Below are 21,749 nucleotides of genomic sequence, written 5' to 3'. Positions count from 1 at the left end.
CTGGTAAAGTACAGCACTTACGGCACGAATCTCTTGAATATATAGTGAACAATTATTCAATATAATCAAAAAAGAGTTCAAAGACTTGTAGAAGTAAATTAAAGTGGCATGTCTGCTTCAGCTAATGATGTTTTAACTTATTTGTTTTTAATGACTCTATCAGTTAGGGCTTAGTAAAAAGTGGCACATTATTTTGGAATCTAATGGAGGCTAAATGTTTTAGCACCACTTACCGAACATTTCCTTTCTGAACTTCCTTAATGTGTGCAAAAACCAACATAATGTTGCAAAATTCATGTTAATCTGTTTCGAATAAACCTGAACATGCATGTGAATTTTAAATGAAAATGTATGGGGGTTTTTTTTGTATTCATCATCCTTAAAAATTTGTCACGCGCTGAAACACCGTGCACACTGAGTCTGATGCGTATTAATTAATCCGTCGCATAAAGAAGTCGCAAAACAATACAAAATAGATCTTTAAGCAGTCAGGATGATTTCGGTGTCCTCTTTCTTCTTAAAAAGAGAAAAAGAATGAGAAAATGTATGGCCCATCCAATCCTGAGATAATGTAGAGAGGAAGAGTTCCATCTCTTTATCAAGATGCTGCAGGATTATCCGGGGCGATTCAAAGTTCACTTCAGGATGTCAGTGGCTCAGTTTGATGCTTTGCTAGCGATACCGGAGCCACATACTATATTACAAAGAAGAACAGCAATTTCCATGAACTCAGCGTGAAAGAACCTACGGTGCTTTGTGCTGCGAGAAGAAGTAGATCAACTTGTCAGACGCCTTTCTGGATTTTGGTGTTCGCTTGTACTGTGGCTCTAAATTGTCAAAACACCTCTCAAAATGCAAAAGATTCAAAAAATCGAACCCTGTCCGAATTGTTTTTGATGAACAAAAGGTTTTGGAGGCAGAGTGTAAACGTGTTTGACAACGTATGGTTGTATTTAGTATTTAACATGCAAAAGGGCATTAAGAGGCAGAAAGAAGTTACCTAAGCAACTGCTTATTGCATTGTTAAGATATATAGAAATACATCTTTACAGTTTTTTTCTCAAACACAAAATAAACACACAGCAAAAAGTCTACCAAAATGTGGCGAGAAAGTAGCAGTTCAGAAAGCATCTGGTAATATCGATATGTTCGGCGCTACAGTCAAGTCCTCAATTGTATTTGATTATGATTATACCAATTTCAGTATAGCTTTTAATTTCAATTACAACTTCAATTACTATAAAGCAGCATTTTTCTAGAAAGCCCACTTTGTTGTTTCAAGTATATTAGAACCGTCTAGCACCACCCATTTTATTTATTTTTGTTAAAATATATCTTCAGACAACAAATCTGCCAATATGGGGCAGTCCTGTAGTGTCAACCCATAGCGCTTTCACAGCAGTGCTACTACCAGGCTGAGAGACACAGCAGCAGTAGATGCCCAGAACCAGGCAGCTGTGCTACAGAGAAGTGTCATCAGCTGCTTTCAAAAGGCCACTGACAGCCATGGGAGAGATTCAGACAGACTCACTGTCAGTTCTCCCTACTCTCCTTCCCCCTTTATTCTCCGAGCAGTGTTTTAGCACATTCTCATGGCGGGTGAAAAGGGTACAGAGACAGAGAGAGAGAGAGAGGAGTGACAGCAATAGCATCTTTGCAACACAGCCAAGCTCCTTACTCCATCCACACAGAGGTCCCCAAAGGAGCTTCAACCTGGCAACATAATCCATTTTACTGTCCACAAACAAAAGAGAGAGGGAGCCCAGGACAGATTCTGTAACTCTCTCTCTCTGACTGCAGAAGTCCCAGAGGGATTGAGTGACAGGCGCTGTTGTCGGGGCTGTGGTGACAGCTGGTGAGGGCTCTCTGTGAAAGAGAGTGGCCTGCACTCTTGTCCTCTGCACCGGGCGCCACAGCGAGGGGCATCGTGCCAGCTGGGCTCCACCGGCCCAAACAGGTAGCATCTCAACGTTGTATACTGTATAAGATTGCCTGTTTGTTTTCAAATTTAGAATTTTTCAAAGTTACGCCATAACTTTTTTTTTTTGCTCAAAAATAGCTACATTTTTCTCACTTTGGTGAGCATATGATTACATACATTTTAGAGTTGTTGCTCTGAAGTTTCCAGGAAAAGTGCATACTTTCGTCATTCGACTGCATGTTTAAGTCACATCCATAAAAGGGTGCGTTCAGATTACTGCTACATCTATGATGCGAAGATCATTCTTCTCACTCTCCTGTTCAATCTCACTTATCAAATGATCTTATTATCAAATAACGTCATTCATTTGAGTATTGTTAATGAATGTTGAGTACTTCCTGGCCACATCCCCCTATGCAATCATATTCCCAATACAGCTAAAGATAATTTATGAGGAACGTAAATGTTTACCTAACTTTCTAAGGGGGAAAAAGTGACGGTAACAAAACATGACACAAACATAGTAATTTTATGTAAGTGTAATACTATTTACGTCTAGCTGTCTATAAATAGCCTCGCCAAGTTATAGGTCCCCCACCATTACACCGTCTGATCTCAAAAGCAACAGTTGCGTCTAACGTTAGTTTTTCCAAGCGTCTGTAATGTTATTTTAAATCAGCTGATTAAAATAAGTCTCAAATTAGCCACTCACTTGCTGATAAGTCATATTTTTCAGATGTTACTGGAAGAGTTTTGACCGATGAGCTCTCTTCAAACCATGTAATTCACACAAGCCCACGTAATTAGCAAAACAACATTCCCCAAGTAACTTGGCATACACTTTATGTTAAGGTGTCCTTATTAAAGTGTAATTATACGTTCAGTTACTGAATACCATTAATTAAACACATGTACTTACTATATGGTTAGGGTTAGGATTAGTGTTTGATCTACTTGCATGTAACTCTCCATAATAACAGTACATTATAATATGTACCGTGTAACGAGGACAACTTAAATGTAACTAAAACCAACGATCATCGTTTTCATTGGTGTTCATGTATGTTCTTTAAGAAATGTTGCTGGCAATGTCAAGTGAGTGTGCGCATTCGTGTGTGTACGCATGCACAAATGCGTGTGTTTATGCCCCGTCTGGTGCTCCCGGTGCCTGGTGCCCATGACAGGATGTTTCCTCTTTCAGACTGGTTAACGAGGGCCAGCTCCCTGTCCCATATGTGCCCCTCATTACCACCCAGTACTATCTCGCACACACACACACACACATACGCACACTCATGATACTGTCAGTACAAACCCTTTCAAGTAAAGGCTTGATCACCATCTCGTCTCCCCTCCCTCCGTCCTCCAGTCGCTGGTACAAAACAGACGGGCCCTGGCATTATTAATGGCCCACGGTGGTAGCGCTGCCGCTGTCGGCTGGTCAGCTGCTCAGGCAGCAGCGCCGATAAAATGCTGCTGTGTCAACAATAGAAAAAATAATGTGATGGGGAAGAAATAATGAGAAGAAAACAAACATTTGAAGAATTAGCATTCAGCCACTGCAGGTCAAATGGAGTGGGAGGAGGAAGAAGAAGAAGAGCAGAAAACTAAGGTGAAAGAGTGGATGCAGAAAAAGAGACTTGTGTGTGTGCTTACCGTTTCATCTCGTGTCAGAAACCTGCAGTGATCCGCACGGCCTGGTTTAGCTGAATTCGATGTGTTCCTAGGTTAACATATTTTGTCGACCCTGGAACATCATGTTAATCCTAAACCTAACCTTACTCATGAGCAATGGCTAAAATCAAGGGGAACAGCAGATGAATGGCTCTGATGTACGAGCACCAAATACTGATTTTAAACCTAAACTTCACCATTGGCTAATCGCCATGTTGTTCCAGGGACAACAAAGATCACTCAGCACAATCAGGTTCTGCGTGCCCTGTCCCAGAGGCAGGAACTCGTGTGTGAGAAGGTAAATTTATCTTGCTAACTGGACACGTGGAGAACACGTCTCTGCATCTTTAGATGTTGCAGTCATGTGAGTTTACAAAGTGGCCAGCTTGCATTTGTTAAAATTTGGATTTTTTACAAACAGTGAGCCTCATTTTTGAAAGTTTTGAATGTTGAGTTATTTCCACATGATAAAAATTTCCTCTGCGTTCACAAATGAAAAAAGACACTATTGCAAAAAATGATATTGAACTGTTAAGCTTGCAGACGAATATTACTTGTGCGCAGAATAAGGGCAGTCTACGATGGAAATCAGAAAATGATGAATCCAAGAATTTAGAAGAAGCTTTACAATTTACATAAGAATTACTTTTCATTGTGTTTTATTAATGATGCCCTACATTTTAAAATGTCATAAAATATTGAAATAAAAAAAAACAAATGCAGAAATGTAAACAACAATAAAAACTAAATAAAATAAATTTGACAAATAAAATACTGTTTGGTAAAACTCTCCTTTAGTCTGTTTCTCTCAGGAAACAGGTGCGTGAACAATAATTAAAAATAAACAATATGTATCTATTTTTGTATGTTTGTATGTTCACTTTTAAAAGGCTCTTTTCTAAGGAAAATCGAATATAAGTAACTGCAATACGTAACCATGTGGATCTCACATGTGATTTACCCAAGAAGGACATGTTCCTAGAAAAACATCTTTTTTTATCAAATAACCATGGATCAAACATTATCCTTCAGGCAGTTTTTGAAGTCGGTTTAATTTCTTCAAAAACAAAACCGCTCGCGAGAACATCAAATACAAGATCTGCCATTAAACTTCAACAATCCGGCTGGCCTACAAACGTTAAAACAACCTGGATGTTTCTTTAATGAATGCAAGGGTTCTTCCCTCCAAACACCTTAATCCCACTAAAACTCATTTGTTACCAATTTGCAATCCTATATTGCCAGTCAGAAACAATCCACTTTTCCAAAAGCATTATTTAAAAATCATTCAAATGTAATTTTTAATCTGTAGTCCTCTCGTCTGCTCGCTCAACCTCGAAAAAACGACACTCGTTTGAGCTGCACCCTCGGCCAAAAAAAAAAAAAAAAAAGCTGTTTTGAATTTTTCAACCAGCCAAACAGTTGAATAAAACTCTGGAATAATGAGATTTACCAGATTACTTTAATAACAGAACATTTAGGGAATACCGTTTTGCGTGCAAATAAAAGTCTATTTCCCGATGCATTGGTTCGAATGAAATTTAAGTCGTCGTTAAAATCTATTTATATGCGAAAACATCTAAATGTATATCTTAAAACTCAAAAACAGAGGTCAGAAGTGCGTGTTTAAGTGAAGAATCTAGTTTGATCGGCACGCATGCATTAATAAACAGCATCGGATGCCTGTGTAAGGTACTGGGTGAGCGTTTGCAGCGCAAACAAATAGCTGGTTCTGGTTTGCAGTGTATAAGGTTCAGATTGATCCTGACAGCTCTTCAGGTTTCTGGGCATTAATTAGAGTGCCTGGGGCTGTGCTGAGCGAGAGAGAAAGAGAGAGAGAGAGAGAGAGGCCACCGCTATTCGGCTCTACACCACACGTTTCTTCTCTGCTGTAGTAATTGCTAGCAGGTGCGTTGCCACCATATGTAAGAGAGAATTCTGCCTCTCGTTCTTTTTGTGATCAGCATGTGGAAATACATACTGTTGCTATTACTGACAGATTCCAAACACCTTTCCGACTGGACTGACGCTCACACAGACCAGCGTCTCCAATAACAATCCTCTCTCTGTGACAGTACTTGAGGTACAGGGAACTGTTCAGTGTGTTACTCTGAAACACACACACACACACACACACACACACACACACACACACTTTTGCCTATCTGTAGCAGTGTGCTAGGTAGTCCATGTTTAAAATAAATAAATAGCCAACACTTAAAGAGTTTTTACAGATCATTATAACCTTTTCATTTTGTTCCTAAACATTGGTTGGAAATCGTTAAATTGATGTTAGAGAGTTGAAGTGTTGCCCTTTTTACCGTTTTTTTTTTCTTTTTTAGACATTTATGATATTTTGATTTTTACAGTATAGATACGGTGTAAATACATTATATATTTACATTTAATTTTCCTTTCTGGTTTTAAATAGTTATATAATTCACAGATTACACAAAGATAACATAACAAAATTAATAATTTATTTACTTATTTATTTTTTGATATTATGTTATGCACATTTCTGATTTATACGGTGTGCGTCCATAGTAGATAATTGTCATTTTAAAACTGTTTTCATAAAAAGCTCATTTTAAATACTATCTCTGACACATGACTAAATAAATACACAAGCAAAACAAACTTGAAATAGAAAATTAAAAATATGTGTGTAGGAATGTTTTCTTTTTCCAATCAAGGACATCTTCGGATCTCTCCAAAGGTTATTTGTCGTATTTACTTCTGTGTAAATTTGTCCTGATATAAATAGTGAAGTAAACCAATGCACACTCTCATATGAGCAGCGTACAAAGGTTACACTGTTCAGTAAAGGCACACAGATTATATTATTTTAGACTGAATGAGCAGCACTGTTAAATATAGTCCTCAGGGTTTTCCCACCTGAAACGGACAAATGAATTGCACAGTTTCATTACAGAGTGAGAGATGATCCAAAACTTCCTTTCTGACATAAAGACCCCATAAATGCTGTGTGCACAAAGCAGAAAAGCCCTTGCTGGTCTCCAGGATTATCTCTCCCCGATTTCAACTGAATGGAGTGCCACTGCCATTTTAATTAGCGTTATATTCTCTCTTTAATATTAGTGTCTATGAGAGAAGGCTCTGAGCTTGCATTTACAGGGACAAAGTACAGAGAAATCACACCGTCTGTCAGTGAGAGAAAGAGAGAGCGTGAGAGAGACAAGGCCAGATGAACATGGCTGTAATTACAGGCAACAATAGCAGTCAGGCACATGTCTATAGATTCATTACATTTAACAACCCTTCCTTCTCTTTCCTGCCTCTGTTCATCACGTTTCTCCACTCCTCTACACATCTTAGACCTGCCGCAAACTGTTCCTCAAGACCGCTGGCAGATGGTGCAAAAAAAAAAAAAAAAAAAAAAAAAAAAAAAAAAAAAAAAAAAGTTGCAAATGAATGTAGCTGTAGGAAAAATGCCCAAAAGTTACAAATTAGAACGTAACGGAACAATAATCGTTTTTATTTTTATTTACATCTTTCATTAAAATTAGCTAACACCCATGCTAATGTTAACACCATTTTTAAACATTTTATTTAAACTAAACCGGATTACATTAGCATTTGAACTCACTGTTGTGTTGAAAGGATAGTTGAAAATCATGTCATCAGTTCTATTTTTTTCTACCTAAAGTTTAGTAAATGATGACAGAATTTTAATTTTTGGGTTAACGATCACCTTAAAAAAACCCATTTCGAGCACGCCTGCAACTGAACTAAGTTCAGCCAAAGAATTATTAGGCTTCACATAAATTAAAACCCCTGAAAAAGTATATTAGTTCAAACAGCGTGGCAGACCTATTGGAATATGTGCTCCTTTATAAGTCATTATTTTATTTTTATTTTTTAAAGATGCCTTTCAGCACATAACTCGTGTTTATCACTCAATTTTCCCAAATCCCATTTGTCATTATGTTAACTATTCGTGCATTAAGGTAAATCTAATGTGAACATTCGCGCTTAAAAGTGAGACAAAACCATGTGGAACAATGCTCTGTGTTCACCAGACATGAATACTGATAGATGAATGCATTTATACGTGCAGCCTGGCTGGATAGCAGACCACAAAACCGTATTCGGTGGGATGCATGTCACAGTTTTAGATTGAAGTAATTTAAATGAAAAATTAGTAGAAACGTTTGGAACTTAAACAGATTGTAAAGCTGTAAACAGGGCCTCTGTGTCACCTGTGTGGGTAGACTCTAACCGCTAAATGACAAGGAAAATATGACTATTTTAAAGTGTACAGAAACACTTTTAATCCAGGTCTTATGCTTGCAATGGAAACAGTCACGTTGTGTCTGTTTGGTATAGATATATTTCGAGTGTGAACGAGGTCAGATGTGGTTTACTTCATGTTCCCCGCCGTCTCCCTATACTAACGTATCGATCACCTCCCACTCCCGTCCTCTGAGGGTTTTTTCACCCAGCTCCGGGTCTGAGCCGACGCAGCTCTCCCTCGCTGGCCACAGGCTTCCAGAGCCACATTTGCTGTCATGACACTCTGTCTTGAAATCCATATGCTGTTAAATAAAGATTTATAGCTTTAAAGCATTTATAGCTTGCTCTGAGACGCATATGCATGTACTCTGGAGCATGAAAGCAAGCTTACACAAATCTGTCCCAGGCCTAATATGATTTACCGAAGTAGGACAAGCTCCTGGATCATCATCCTTGTTGGTCCTGAAACAACATTTTTATTTGCCAATTAGGTTTTAGGGTTAGACTTCTGCAGGCTTCTATGACATCTGGTTCGCTTTGGGGTCTGATCACTTTTGTTGAACAACAATTTCTACTTGGTGGTTTAAGTTATTTTGGGATTATTCCAGTTTCAGTACAGCATTTAAAGAATCATTTTGATATACCCTAAAAATTATTTATACTTTTCCCTCCTTTTCCAAAACCATGAACATAAACCTTACAATAGGCTAATGCATCAATATCATCAGCAAAATGCTAAATTTATCATTATTTTAGTTGCAAAAAAGCACTTACTGACTTTTTTGGGGGGTGTTTCACAAATGTATTGATATGACAAAATAATGGCAAAAGGTTGTGCATACGAACATCATAATCTCATGCAGTTTTCTATTGAAATGGCTGTATTTCACTGACAACTGTTATATGCGATCATAAAAATACAGCTTTATTTTTTTATCGTAAGCTTCACATTTATGATTTAAATAATGATTCAATTCCGTTCCGTTGTGTCTCGCCTGTCACATGAATCATAAACACACCTTTGAAGCTGTATTAGTGAGAACCTTTAAGGCAGTTCTCATAATAAGGTAATGGTGTTTACATTACGCTTTTCTTAAGCATGTGTTGAAACAGTATTATGAAACATTATGAGATTTTAAGCACAACATGATCTGATCTATTTTTAAGAAATACGTGGTTGTGCGATTCTACGAAGACAAGAAATTTCAAATGAAGAAATCATATACAATTTTTACGGTATAGATACATTTTTAGATACATGCAATTTATTTGCTATATATTCATGAATATACTAATAAATATAATTATTGAATGGCATTGCATTACTCAAAAATTAAACACTTTAATTACCTGGTAATAGGTACAATATTTTTTTTAGGTACAACAATCTTTTAGCTCTAATTTACGATATATTAAACTTTTTATTACTGCATTGACTTATCATTATTGCATTTACATTTAATTTACTTTAGGTTTAATGATATTTATTGCGGAAGTAGCGAGATGCTAGAACACTAACACACACCATAAACTCAATAAACTATAAGTAAATATACATGCACTACTTAATTCTGGGTGCCACAAACTGCATTCTGAATATCTGTCAATAATTTGCTTTCACTTACAAACTTTCGCTGGCAAGTTCAGCAACTGGATTTCTATGAGAAGAACCCATTGTAACAACCTGGTACCTTATAAACTTTTTCAGGTGGACTGGAAAGAGCTTTGGCACTCTGACTTCTAAAACACAGTCAAGCATAAGTCAGGCAGGTCAAAGTGGAAAATCCAGGATGAAGTTTTACAGTCTTTATAGAACTGCATACTTTTAATGCGGCCCATTTGTCACATTAAACCACCTTTTTTATAATTAAAGATTGGTCTTTGCTGTCTGTCACAAATATGTGAGTAAACTTGCACACACATTCTACGTCTCATCCCGTGTCACACTCCTATATCTTTATCTTCACACACACACACACACACACTTACCTCCTTCCTCTTCCTCCACCCATCTTTCCATCTGTCAGTCTGTCACTCTCTAGCTTTCATATTATGTTCTTCCCACTCTGAAATCGCTGTTACTGTGATTGTTTCCAGTGTCATGTCACCTGACGCTCTGAGGTAATTTAGCCACATCTGGTGTGACACGCTCGGTATTCCACTGACGCGTTCTCATGCTACAGTACACATATAAACACACGGCACGACTACGCACACAAACACACACCGACACCGCCTGCGTCAAACCTAGCTGTCAAATAGCTGTAATTTAGACACTATACCATGAAATAATTAATTACCCACCAGGCTCATTTGAAAGCTTCTGAAACAGAGGTCATTCTGAGCACACAAGCGTGAGGATGAGGATACACACAGTGGGGGGGGGAAAGGCACGCACAGAGGCGGGAATATGTGCCTATTGATTTTGTGTCACTGGTTGGCTCTCGCGTGTGTCTGTGTGGGAGTGCTATTGAAATGCAGTACGTACGTAAAGTAATTGCATTAGACACCTCCTAACACGACGTTATACACATAATGAGCGTGTAATCAGCCTCTGTGGCAGCGAGGCCGAAACGCTGAGTCACGATTATCGCATATGATGTCATGTCTGGAGGAGGAAGGGACCGCAGAGGCTCGCGAGAGGCGTTAACGCAAAACGGCACAGCGTGTGCTAAGCTTCGTATTTCGAAAATCGCTGAAGTTGCAGTCACAACATGCACATTATCATATATATACATATATAATGGAGAATAAATGTTTAATTGTTTGCCTTATCGCGTTTCATTTTCTCCCCCTCATCATTTCATTCCAAACATGACTTCCTTTCTCCTCTAGAGTATGATCAAATATAATATCGCAGCATCATGCAGGTTTGTAACGTCTGGCTCAGTTATGGTGACACCCCTTTAATATGACTTTAAACGAACCCTGTTTTAAACGTGTTCTTGTTGGGAACTTTTCATTAGTGCGTGCTAGTATGTGCCTTTTGTTAAAATAATAACTTGCTCTTGCTTTCTGAAACAACTTTCCTTCTTCACCGATGTCACAGGCCACACAGGCTTTTGGATAATGTATTTAAAAAAAAACTGATGATACCAGTTGTGCCAGTTTCGTAATCCAAACAATTACCGAGAGAAAAACCAGTTCTACCTTGTTGAATATTTCTCTCAAATATGTCATATAACAGAAGTAAAGCTGATTACATATGTATATATATTAAAAAAAAAGCACATTTACAATTAAACTTAAAAGGGGGGAAAAACAATATCGTTGTTGCTGAACAGACAAAGACCATTTGAACAAGTAAAAAATGGCCTGAAGTGGCATTGTGTTCACTGTATGAAATTGTTAGAAAATGTGAAACTGTTGGTTGATTCATTACTCTGTAATAACATGGTAGCAACCATCTATTTGTCCTGTCAGAAACAAAATAATTTTTGATTATTTTGGGGCAGGCTAGTTGGTAAGTTGCCCCGTTCAGATGTCAGCATTCCGTGGATCTTTAAAATAACTTCTAAAAATCTAAATAGTCATTTTATTAAGTTTGCTTGGCTTCAAAGAGCTATACGGCTCTTTGAAGTTAGAATAATTTGGTGAAGTGCTACAGAACTTTAATGTGGTCAACAAACCTGGAACTACTTCATAATCAAAATCAGGAGCCTTCAAAAGTGCCGATATTTCAGACTTGGCGTGAGTTTATATGCATAGCTGCATTTCAAAATCTTGTCGCACATATTTTTCATGCCAAAATTCGCATGTGTTATGAACAGGCCTTTAACCTTGTCTTTATGTCATAGATCAGTTCAGTCTTCAGTCTGTCTTTGTTTCAGCGTTGAGTCTGCGTCTGAAAGCCACAGGGAAGAGCCTAAAGCAAAGTGAAGGATGCCCTCGTCGTCCTCTAAAGTAAATCAGTCAGCAAATCCTCCTGTTGAAGCCTTAAGACTGAATAAAGTGGGCAAGTGTGTGTGTGTCTACAGGTGCAGAGGAGCTGAGCTGACCCACTCCCCTGGGCTGGACTGGGCTGATGGGGGTCTGAACTGATGCCAGGTGTGATGGGACGGCCCCCTGCAGAGCGACAGGGGTCAGCGATCCACAGTATGGGGCAAAAGCTCAGGAGCCAGGGCACAAGATAGAGAGAGAAATGCGTGTGTGTGTGTGTGTTTGGTTGATGGCACGAATTATGTGCAACCAGAGTCAGTAGTGTGGGACATTAGAGGAGAGGTCAGGGCCAGTGAACCCTTAAACACGAGCCCTTAAATAAAGGCTTTCAACTTCCGCTTCACCAAACACAAACCCTGCATTCAGGGACCAGAGACATGACGAGATATTGCAGCTGTTTTAATGTGAGCACTGTGGTAGCCAGAACCGAGAGGTCAGACGCCGTAAGACAGAAACAAACAAAGAAAAAGAATTGAAAAAGAAACGCGGAGAACAAAAAGAAAAGGCTCCTTTTTTAAAAGGCATTTACTAAACTTAAATGTCTATGACTCAAGCATCTCAAATCTGGGAGTGATATCCAAACCCACACAAAATCTGCACGTCCACAACTTCACAAAAAAGCCCTAAAGAACAAATATTGTTCATTTAACAAATATTTTGGAAAAACATTTTTAGGTAATAAACATTTAAGGTAGAGATAATGGTTGTAACAAAGTAAAAAAGATCACTTAGAAATTAGGTTAAAGGGATAGTTCACATATATATATATATATATATACCATTTATGGATCAACTAAGTTATTTATAAGTTATTTATAACTTTAACTTTATTCAACAATGTGTCTCCTCAACTTCAGCAATGAATGGAAATAAATGTTTGACATAAAAAAAGAATACAAAAATGTAGAGCAAAAAGTTTCCCAACTATCCAAGTTATGTTTACTGATTTAATTTCAGCCTTTAAAATCAGCGTAGAAAACGCCAAAGGAATATGCAGATTCCTTCCGTGCCTGGTGGTAGCATCGTCAGTTATGAAATGATAGTTTTGCATTTGATGGGTCACAATGGGTTTAAAAACGTAGATCGCTTGAGCTTTGTATTCATTTTTATTAGATGTATTCAAAGGCTTGATGACTGACAGTAGTTTCTGTACAAGAGAGAAGATTCTGGCCTCTGCCAGCATCCAGCTGTCACTGCTGGTGACACCATCACATCACGAGGAGCCATTGAGCGCCTGAATCATCCGCATCTTCTCATTAATCACTGGCTCAGGTACAGAAGGAGAGAGAAAAAGCAAGAAAAAGAAGTGACTTCATCTCTGAAATATACAAGCGTTTTTACAGGGGAATGCTTGAGCTCCTCAAATATTGTGGCGACAGAGTATGGCGATCTGTAGACTCGATGTGCTATTTCGATTTTTGCATTCCTTTGATGCTTGTCATGATTTGTCCTTTGGGCAATCATACACTCACACACACGCTCTTTCACGCACTCACGGGGTGGAATTAATCAAAACCGCATCCTACCTGTTTGCCTTGATGAGAGATGACAACGTAAAGATTTGGCAGCTTTAATCAAGGTTGTAATAATGCACGCTCTCTGATTAAAAGGACAGTCTCCTCGCCTTTTAATCACAAAGACAAACAACCGTGTCTCTATCACTCAGATCTAAATGCTGCTGGTGGAAAAAAGAATTAATGCTTACAAAACTGGTTAGTGACAAATTTACTGTACACATTAGTAGATTACACAAGACTGTGACGGTGATCATAAAGGTCGATTCACGAAAGTGGGAGGACGAATGAGGTGCCAAAATGATTCCTTGTTGTATCCTCTTACCATGTTTCCTTTCTTAACATGCAGCATTTATGACAATCAATAAACAAGTTAGATCCTTTTACAGCGTGCATTTCGTATCCAGTTGTTGAAAATCTTAAGGTGAATTGCTTTAGCATTGCTTTTTATACACCGGTGAATCTCCAATGTGATCAAGATTAAATCGCACTTATCTATATAATTTACTGAATTGAAAAACAGTACAGGATCATTTACAATAAAGTATGTTATTCTGCTAGATAAGAAAAGAAACATTCGGTATAGGATGCTAATAGGGATTTGAAGTGAGAAAAAATGTTAAAAGAAAAAGCGACTGACTGCTTGGTATGGCTGAAGTAGCTCTTCTTATTTTATATATAAGACTAACACTAATAATAAGTGTTAAAATTTTGTACCTAAGGGCAAAAAATAAACACGAAAGACTGTTGTTGGAAGAAAAATATATATAATGAAAAATGGACTTTTCAAAATATAATGTTTTGTGTTACACAGACATGAGGGTAAGTAAATAATAAGACAGTTTTCATTTTTGGATACCACAACAAAAGTAAATAACTGTGTATTCCAAGGACGATTTATTGCTATTCAATTCCATCATTAATCTGCTCCCACATACGTTATTTTTTTGTCCCCTCCATCCCGTTAGAATGGTACTTACACACAGGCTGGAACAGTTCAGGTGAGTGATGGCATCACAGCAGTCGTGACTTGTCTGGGGGACTGTCAATCAACAGTGAATTGGCAGAGAAGCAATCATTGCATGACGGCAGCAGAGTGAAACATGACGCTTGTGTCCCCGTCATCCATCACTATATTTCCCTGGATTCATTTACAACAGAACAGTTTCATTCTTCCCGGGAAACGGTCACACAGATTAGTGGAAAATTATTTAGTAGACGAAGAACAAAGAGTCTCTTTAGACGTGCGATAAAATGTCTTTTTACGCTGGGTTTATGCAGAGAAAAAGTCACAATGGTTGATACTAAAAGACTTTGCATGGCTCTTTAGAAACTGAATTGAATGTTATGACTTCAGGAAATATAAGAACTTAAGTTAAGAAATTTTTATTGCCAAGTTCAAATTACTTTACGTCTACCCAAACCTGTATGTCTTTCTTCTTCTGTACAGCACAAAAGGTGAATTACCATACTTTGGTATGAAGGACCAACCAAAACTGAAGATGTTATCCATTGAGAGTTACTTATTGGTACATTCACAAGGGCTCATAAGAGCAGTAGCAATGCCAGATCATTGATTAGAAATGAAATGTTCACAAAACAGTTCTACATGATTCACCTGATTGTTCCAGTTCTTGAGATCAACTCTCTAAGACAAAGTTCATTTAGAAATAACTGATGATATGTACATCACATAGAAGACTTGAAATAACATTTATGTATTACCTTTAATGGTACCTTTATGTTTTTGCATCTTTTGAAGGTTGAAAGTCTCCATTCACTGTTATTGCACAAAAAAGAGGGTGAATTTCCTTTAGTAATTTTCACACGAAATAGAAACTCATATAAGGTTTGGAACTACACGAGTATGAGTAAATTATAGCTTTTTTTAAGTGAACTAATCCTTTAAGGCATCAATTTTGTGAGGATTCTGCAGAGAAGTATTTCTCTGTGGCTTGGGCAGAACTGGAGTTAGAGCTCTCTCCCTCTCTCCCTCTCTCTCTCCCTCTCTCTCTCTCTCTCTCTCTCTCTCTGAACTGTCTCTCCTTGTTATGTATTCTCTTTGAGATGCAGTGGCTGACAGTAGGAAGGCTCCTGTTTGATATGTGGTGCACGCATTAATTTAGTCGTTGGGTTCCTGCAGATGTCAGCACAGTGGTTCATTAACAGTGTTTGTTTTATCAGAAAACTTCCACACACACAAACATACACGCACATGCAAACATGCATGCAAATTGAAAATATAGATGGAATTCAGCAGAGAATCAGTTAGCACCACCCAAGGGTGGATGAAAATGACCACAGGGATTTGAGAAGAAAACACAAGCGAGAAACATTTTAAATACGCGGTCTTGGTAAAAGGATAAAATGGGGATGAGGGGGAGAGGTGCAAAGCTGGTGGAAAGAGAGGAGCAAGTGACTGTCATAAAAGGTGGCAGAACAAGTGAGAGATGGGAAAAATGACTGAGGGAGCAGGACGAGCAACCGAGTGAGACCCGTGAGAGAAGGTGCTGAGAGAAAAGGAACGAAGCTGAGAGAGAGAGAGAGGGAGGCAAAAGGAGCGGTTTCATTCCAGAAGATGTCATGCTGTCAGGCCAGCCTGAGTCTGCTGCTGGCGCCGCCACCCCCTCTGTACCCTGTGCGCCATGTGTGCCAACCTCGTGCCAACCTCTTGCCAACAGCCAGGCCGGCCCTTTCCCTTTACCCAGCAGATGCCACTCAATCTAGTCTAACAGACAGCCATCACCGTGCCAGCACACACCCGGCGTGCGAAGAAGGGGTAGCAGGGCCAGATACAAGGGGCAGAAGCACACACTGAGATGCCAAATATAGCGACAATTTTCACCACCCCTGTGTAAGTTACCCCCACCCCCAAGTCTCAGAGAAACAGACACACTTTCCTCTCCTGCGCTAACACCCCCGCAGGCTTCTGAAATATTCTAATTCTGCTTCCTGACTCCCATTATCCTGCGAGTGTGACATGTGAATTGTAATTAGTATCTGTGGGGTGAGCAAAGAGCGAGCCCTCCACACTCTGGGGGGCTAGATGCAAACTCAAAGAGGCTTGGGCCCGTCTCCAAACGCGCGGTGAGATCCGGCGGGCCCCACCCTGTGGTGCTTTCCCTCCCCAGACCCTGTGTGAAAAACACCCGTCCCCTACAGACCTCCTCCCTTTTGTTTCTCGTCTTGCTCAGGCCAAAACTGGGCCAGTCCAGAACTAGGCCAGATAGAGTCTGCAAGACGCTTGCACCAAAAGGGTTAAGCTACAGCGAGCCGAGCCTGTATCGATAACCCTGCAGTGAGGTACGCGCGCTCTGTAGTGTAGGTTGGCAGGGCTAGACTTCAGGGATTGGGGATAATGGGATGGCGCTGGTACTTAAATCTCAGTGAACCACGACAGCACAAGTAATTAGCGCCGCAGATCCATACTGGAGGTGCTAATCAGAGCTAATGTAAGGGTGCTCGCAGCCACGGCCAACCCGTAGACCAGGGAATCCGTTCAGCCGTCCTTTCCTCGGCGTAGCTTGGGCAACGGTAAAGCTGCTAGGACACGCTCATCTCCCCACTGCCCTCCAGAAACAGCAAGAGGGAGGGAAGGAGGAAAGAAAGGAATTCTAATTTAGCAGTGGTGTCGAAGGACAAAGATGGGGCTGTGTCCTGTCATTGAAGGTTCATTAGAGGAACAATGGTGTCCTAGCGATTTCATTAGGAGAGGTTAATAAGCAGGAGCGGGGCAATTCATTACCCAGAATGCACTCTGTTGTGGGGAGAAAGGGCCAAGAGGTCTGAGGATCAGTTGCTCATCATTTTACCTCCTGCTGCATATACAACGGTAAGGATCAGCGATAAATGCTCGGAGAAGGCTGAAAGGCTTGTGTTGGAAAGGTTGGGGTTTTAGCTAAGTGAAGAAGATGGAATTGAAAGGTACTTTTCCATTCATGCGTTTCATAGATGCTTTTATACAAAGCATTCAGGGTATACAGCATGTGGTGCAGGACACAGCAAAATGCTTTCTTCCGAAGTCCCAGGAAGATTTGCGGGCAGAAAAGTGAACAGGGTTTGGAAGCTGGACACAAGCCATCTATTTTGTGGATTTAAACCTGATGACGACTATTAAAACCGCAGATCATTTCTCGTCAAACAGCTCGCTTGTTTTATAGTCGCAGGTCGCTCAACAGAACCATAACCTGTATAACTAGGCCACCGTCCACATGCCCTTTCGGCTAATTCCGAGAGTCACGGAGATATTTTGCCAAAACCATTTCGGAATGCGGTAATGGGCCAAAATAGTTCTGTTTTAGCAGAGGTCTGGCAGACACCAATTGATGAGGCAGCATTAGCAGTCTGTGTCGCTTTCACGCCGTACGCTAACGGTAGCCTTTATGCACGAAACCCAGCACATTAGCACGGCTAAAACAGATTTGGCTACAGTCACAGGGGGAGCATATTTTAACGTAACTACCTGTAAAAAGCCTGTTTCATGGAGCGAGGCTCACCTAAAGCAGAGATAATGATAGACTGATTCAGCACCATGGGAAATCAAATAGCAGAAAGGTGCCGAAGTGCACGCTTGACAGGCCTGTTGTGAAAAAGAGAAATTATTAATGCTTTCAAAAAATAACAGGATAAAAAAAAGCGATTGCAGATTATATCCATTTAGGTTTAGCTTATACACCTCGACGACAAGCATCAGTACCGCTCTGCAGCAACGGAATGTTCCGCGGATGTTATGAAAACCCGAAGATCAAAACATTTTGCGGGCAGAACAGAGACGCGGTCTCTTTAAATACACACGCATTAATGCAAAAACAATGAGAATTTTCATCCGTCAGGCACGTCGGCGAGAGAGCTGACAGAAAAAGTAAATATTCTTAACATGTGTATCTCAACAGGAAAATAACCAGCACTTTAATAAAAGGAGTAGAGTCATTTCCTTGTGTCACAGATGCATGCTGAAAGCTCATTGTTATACCTCAGTTGTGTTTTCTCCTTTCTCTCCTGAAATGTGTGTGTATAATGGTCTGTCATTACCACCTCTCTCGCTGCGTGCTTCTGTCCCCTGCGTTCAGACTTTGAAGAGAGCGGTTGTGAGCGCGTTATGTGATTTTCACAGTAGCCTCTGATGGTTGAGGTAATTTAGTTGTTTTAAAACAACAGAGCGACAGGACATTAGTATTCTCCTGATCTGTGTGTGGAAAGGTTACTACTTTACCGGCTGAATATCAGTGATGGACACATATATCCAGAGACGGATGGAGTGCCGATGTTCGGCACAAGCCTCGTTTAATAAAGAAAATGGCGGCAGATGCCTTGACGGGCCTTTTTATGCTATTGAGAAATACCTGCCCCTTACATTATCAAAGCAAACAAAAAGAACAGACGCTCATTGCCAAATATGAAAAGTGCCCATTTTTCCTGAAAGTTGAAGTCTCTGCATACATGTAGACGTAGCTTTTTTAGTGTTTGTGATCGAACGGAAGAACAAAAAAAACAGAATTTACTCTTTCTGAATGCTCTGAGGCAGATTCAGTTGGCCCTTTAAACCGTGAAGAGGAAGTCGGTAACTGACACCGCTGAGATGATGCTAATCAAACAAGCTCCTCTCTTCTCCTTTCCTAGCCAAACACGTCGAGGCAACTTCCCAGTCACGTCAAAGTGACAGCGCAACAAAACACAGACTGATTCTGTCTCTATTTTCATTCTGCTGGCATTGGCACGCTAGTTTGTTGTGCATCGACATCAGAAGTTGGGAGGAAATGATGGTGTTTTGTCTGTCTTTGCGGGCTTTAGTTTGATATGCCGTGCATTCCTTTCAAGCTATTTGTTAGAGTCAATTTCCCCCCAGTCTCTCCTCTCCATGCATTTTATGCTCCGATCTTGCAAACAGAGAATGGAGCATCAGAACATTAGAAAGGGATGAGGGGAGCGAGGGAAACAAGAAGAAAGGAGAGGAAAGAGGAAGAAAGGCTTAGAGAGGATGAGTTGAATACATAAGTGAACTGGGGAGCACTTCAAAATAGAAATTTGTTTCTATTTGTTTATTAGTAGGGCTTAAAGGAATAGTGCAGCCAAAATGACAATCCTGTCATCATTTACTCACCCTCGCGCTATATCAAACCTGAAGGACTTTTTTGCATCTGTGAAACTGTGGAATTACAACGAACGCATGTGGAATAAAGCTTTCAAGCTTAAAATGCTCCAGAGAAAAGGAATGCAAGCAGCCAACATGAACCGAAATTATGTCATAATTCAGTTTTTCTCTCCAATCGGAATACAGAGTACAAAGTTTCGATTCATGAACCAATCCTTCTTACTGCTTTTGTGAATTGAATACAACTGACTCAGAAAGAAGGTCTAGTTTACCTCACAAGTCTCTAAAACGCTTTGAGCAAGTCGAACTAAAACAGAACTAACAACAACTTCAATTTTGATTGAGATGTATGAATATAGAGGGCTTGGAAAACAATGAATTCTTTTTTGAAGTTTAAAACATCTGTACATTTTGTGTGTTCCATGGGGGGGGGGGAAGGTTATGCAGGTTTGGAACAACACTGGGTTGAATTAATTTTCCCATCCGTTAAAACTACTGTCAGCTCATGTGAGCGGGCCAGCGTAAGTTGTCTCCCTCAGGCCTCCTCTGCCTCTTTAGTCCGGACGGTTCTTGGATAGGTAAAAGGGAGAGAAAGAGACGGATAAAGAGAGAGGGTGAAAGAGAGCAGGGGCTTTGTGTCAGGTGCTGCTGAAGTGGGCAGCTGCACTGTACACTCCTCCTCTGCACTCATTCATTCTGACATTGGGATGATTACTGTAATCAAGACTCACTTCTTCCAGCGAGGGCTGTCAGACACACATCTCCGAAACACCGGACTGGACACAGCATGTGTTGAAGAGAAACTCGATGCCTAGACAAAAGACTTCAAAATTAAACAAGGAATTTAAGCTAATGCGGATATTGACACGGAGTGCTCAAAACTCTCAAAAGAGAGATCCTTAAATTGATTTCAATGCTTCGGGGTTGCTTAGTGGTATATGCAGATAATAGCAAATCAAAGCACATGTCCTTGTTTTGTCTCTGAGGCCTTGTCCTGTGTCACTGGCGCTTAACGCCAAAGAGAACAACTTCTATCTCCTCCCCAACAGAAAAGCCAACACAAACCTACACCGCCATCTAGTGGATTCGTTGAAGCCATTTTTTTTTCTGACCTTTACGCCCTCCAAAACTCAAATACTGATTTTATTATGAGTGCAAATTGCCTAAATTAAAAAGCAGAGTAATGCACGTAACTGCTGTGTGCAAAAAAAAAAATGCAAAGGCGTCAGCATAATATTGTGTATGAGACAAAATTCGGGATTTGCGAGGTCCTACAGGTTTAAGTGATGAAAGTGCCTGTTGACTTAAGTTATATAGGCATGCATGCGTGTGTGTTTGTGTGTGTCTAGGTGGCGAGACTGTGTGTTTATGTGCATTTGTACGTGTCCGTGCGTGAAGTGAGGCATATTTGTGTTTGTAACTGTCTGTTTGTGTTTGTGGGTCATGCATGTCTGTGTGACCCCTTCCACATGGCAGATGAGGCTTACAGCACAGTAGCTCGCACATGTATGTGTGTGTGTGTGTGTGTGTGTGTGTGTCCTCACCTCTCAGTAATGAAATCATATGGGTCATTGGGAGCAGGCAAGCACGCCACCGAGCCAGGTCACCCAGCGGCTCGGAACTAAGCTGGTTTGACCCAGTCTGGTACTGCCTGCCAAACACACAGGGATACACGTACACACACCAGCACAGGGGAGCAAGCTAAATAAAACAATGATCTCATTGTACGGGAAAGACAGCTTCGGATATAGACAGTACGGGCCAGAAAGAATTTAATCATTTGTCTATAGAAAATGTTCCCTAATAAAATTCAGCATTCAAATTTAAGGGTGTACAAGTAAATGTGTCTATGTATTAGAAAAGAATTAAGTGCACTCTCCATGTAATTGACTTTTAGAATTTAAAATTGTGCACTTTAAAAAATGCATAAGTATTAATAAATGCTGTGTAAAGAAAAATTATTTTTTAAACAGTAAAAAAACAAAAAACAATGGAACAGCATAAATATGATTTTTGTTGTTCAAAATTCGAAATATTTTCGAATGTTTTTTTGCTGTCCTTTGTTTTAATATACATAAGTTGTATATTTGTTTGTTGTATATTATTATGTATATTGTTGCTAATTTATCTGTCGAAATTATTTTTATTGAATTGCTGTTAATTGTGTTAATATTGTAATATAATATTTTTTTAATATTATAAGTCTATTACATATATTTGTATATTACTGTGTGCATACTACATTATTATTATTATTATTGCCATTCTAAATAAATTTCATCTTGAACTGTTGTTGTGTTATATTAACAATATAGTTTTTTTATTATTATTAGCGGTATTAGTTTCAGTATCG

Source organism: Puntigrus tetrazona, chromosome 6 (genome assembly GCF_018831695.1).
Source record: "Puntigrus tetrazona isolate hp1 chromosome 6, ASM1883169v1, whole genome shotgun sequence".
NCBI classification, from domain to species: Eukaryota; Metazoa; Chordata; class Actinopteri; order Cypriniformes; family Cyprinidae; genus Puntigrus; species Puntigrus tetrazona.
The sequence above is the reverse complement of the archived record's forward strand: the minus strand, read 5'-3'. Positions refer to the sequence as shown.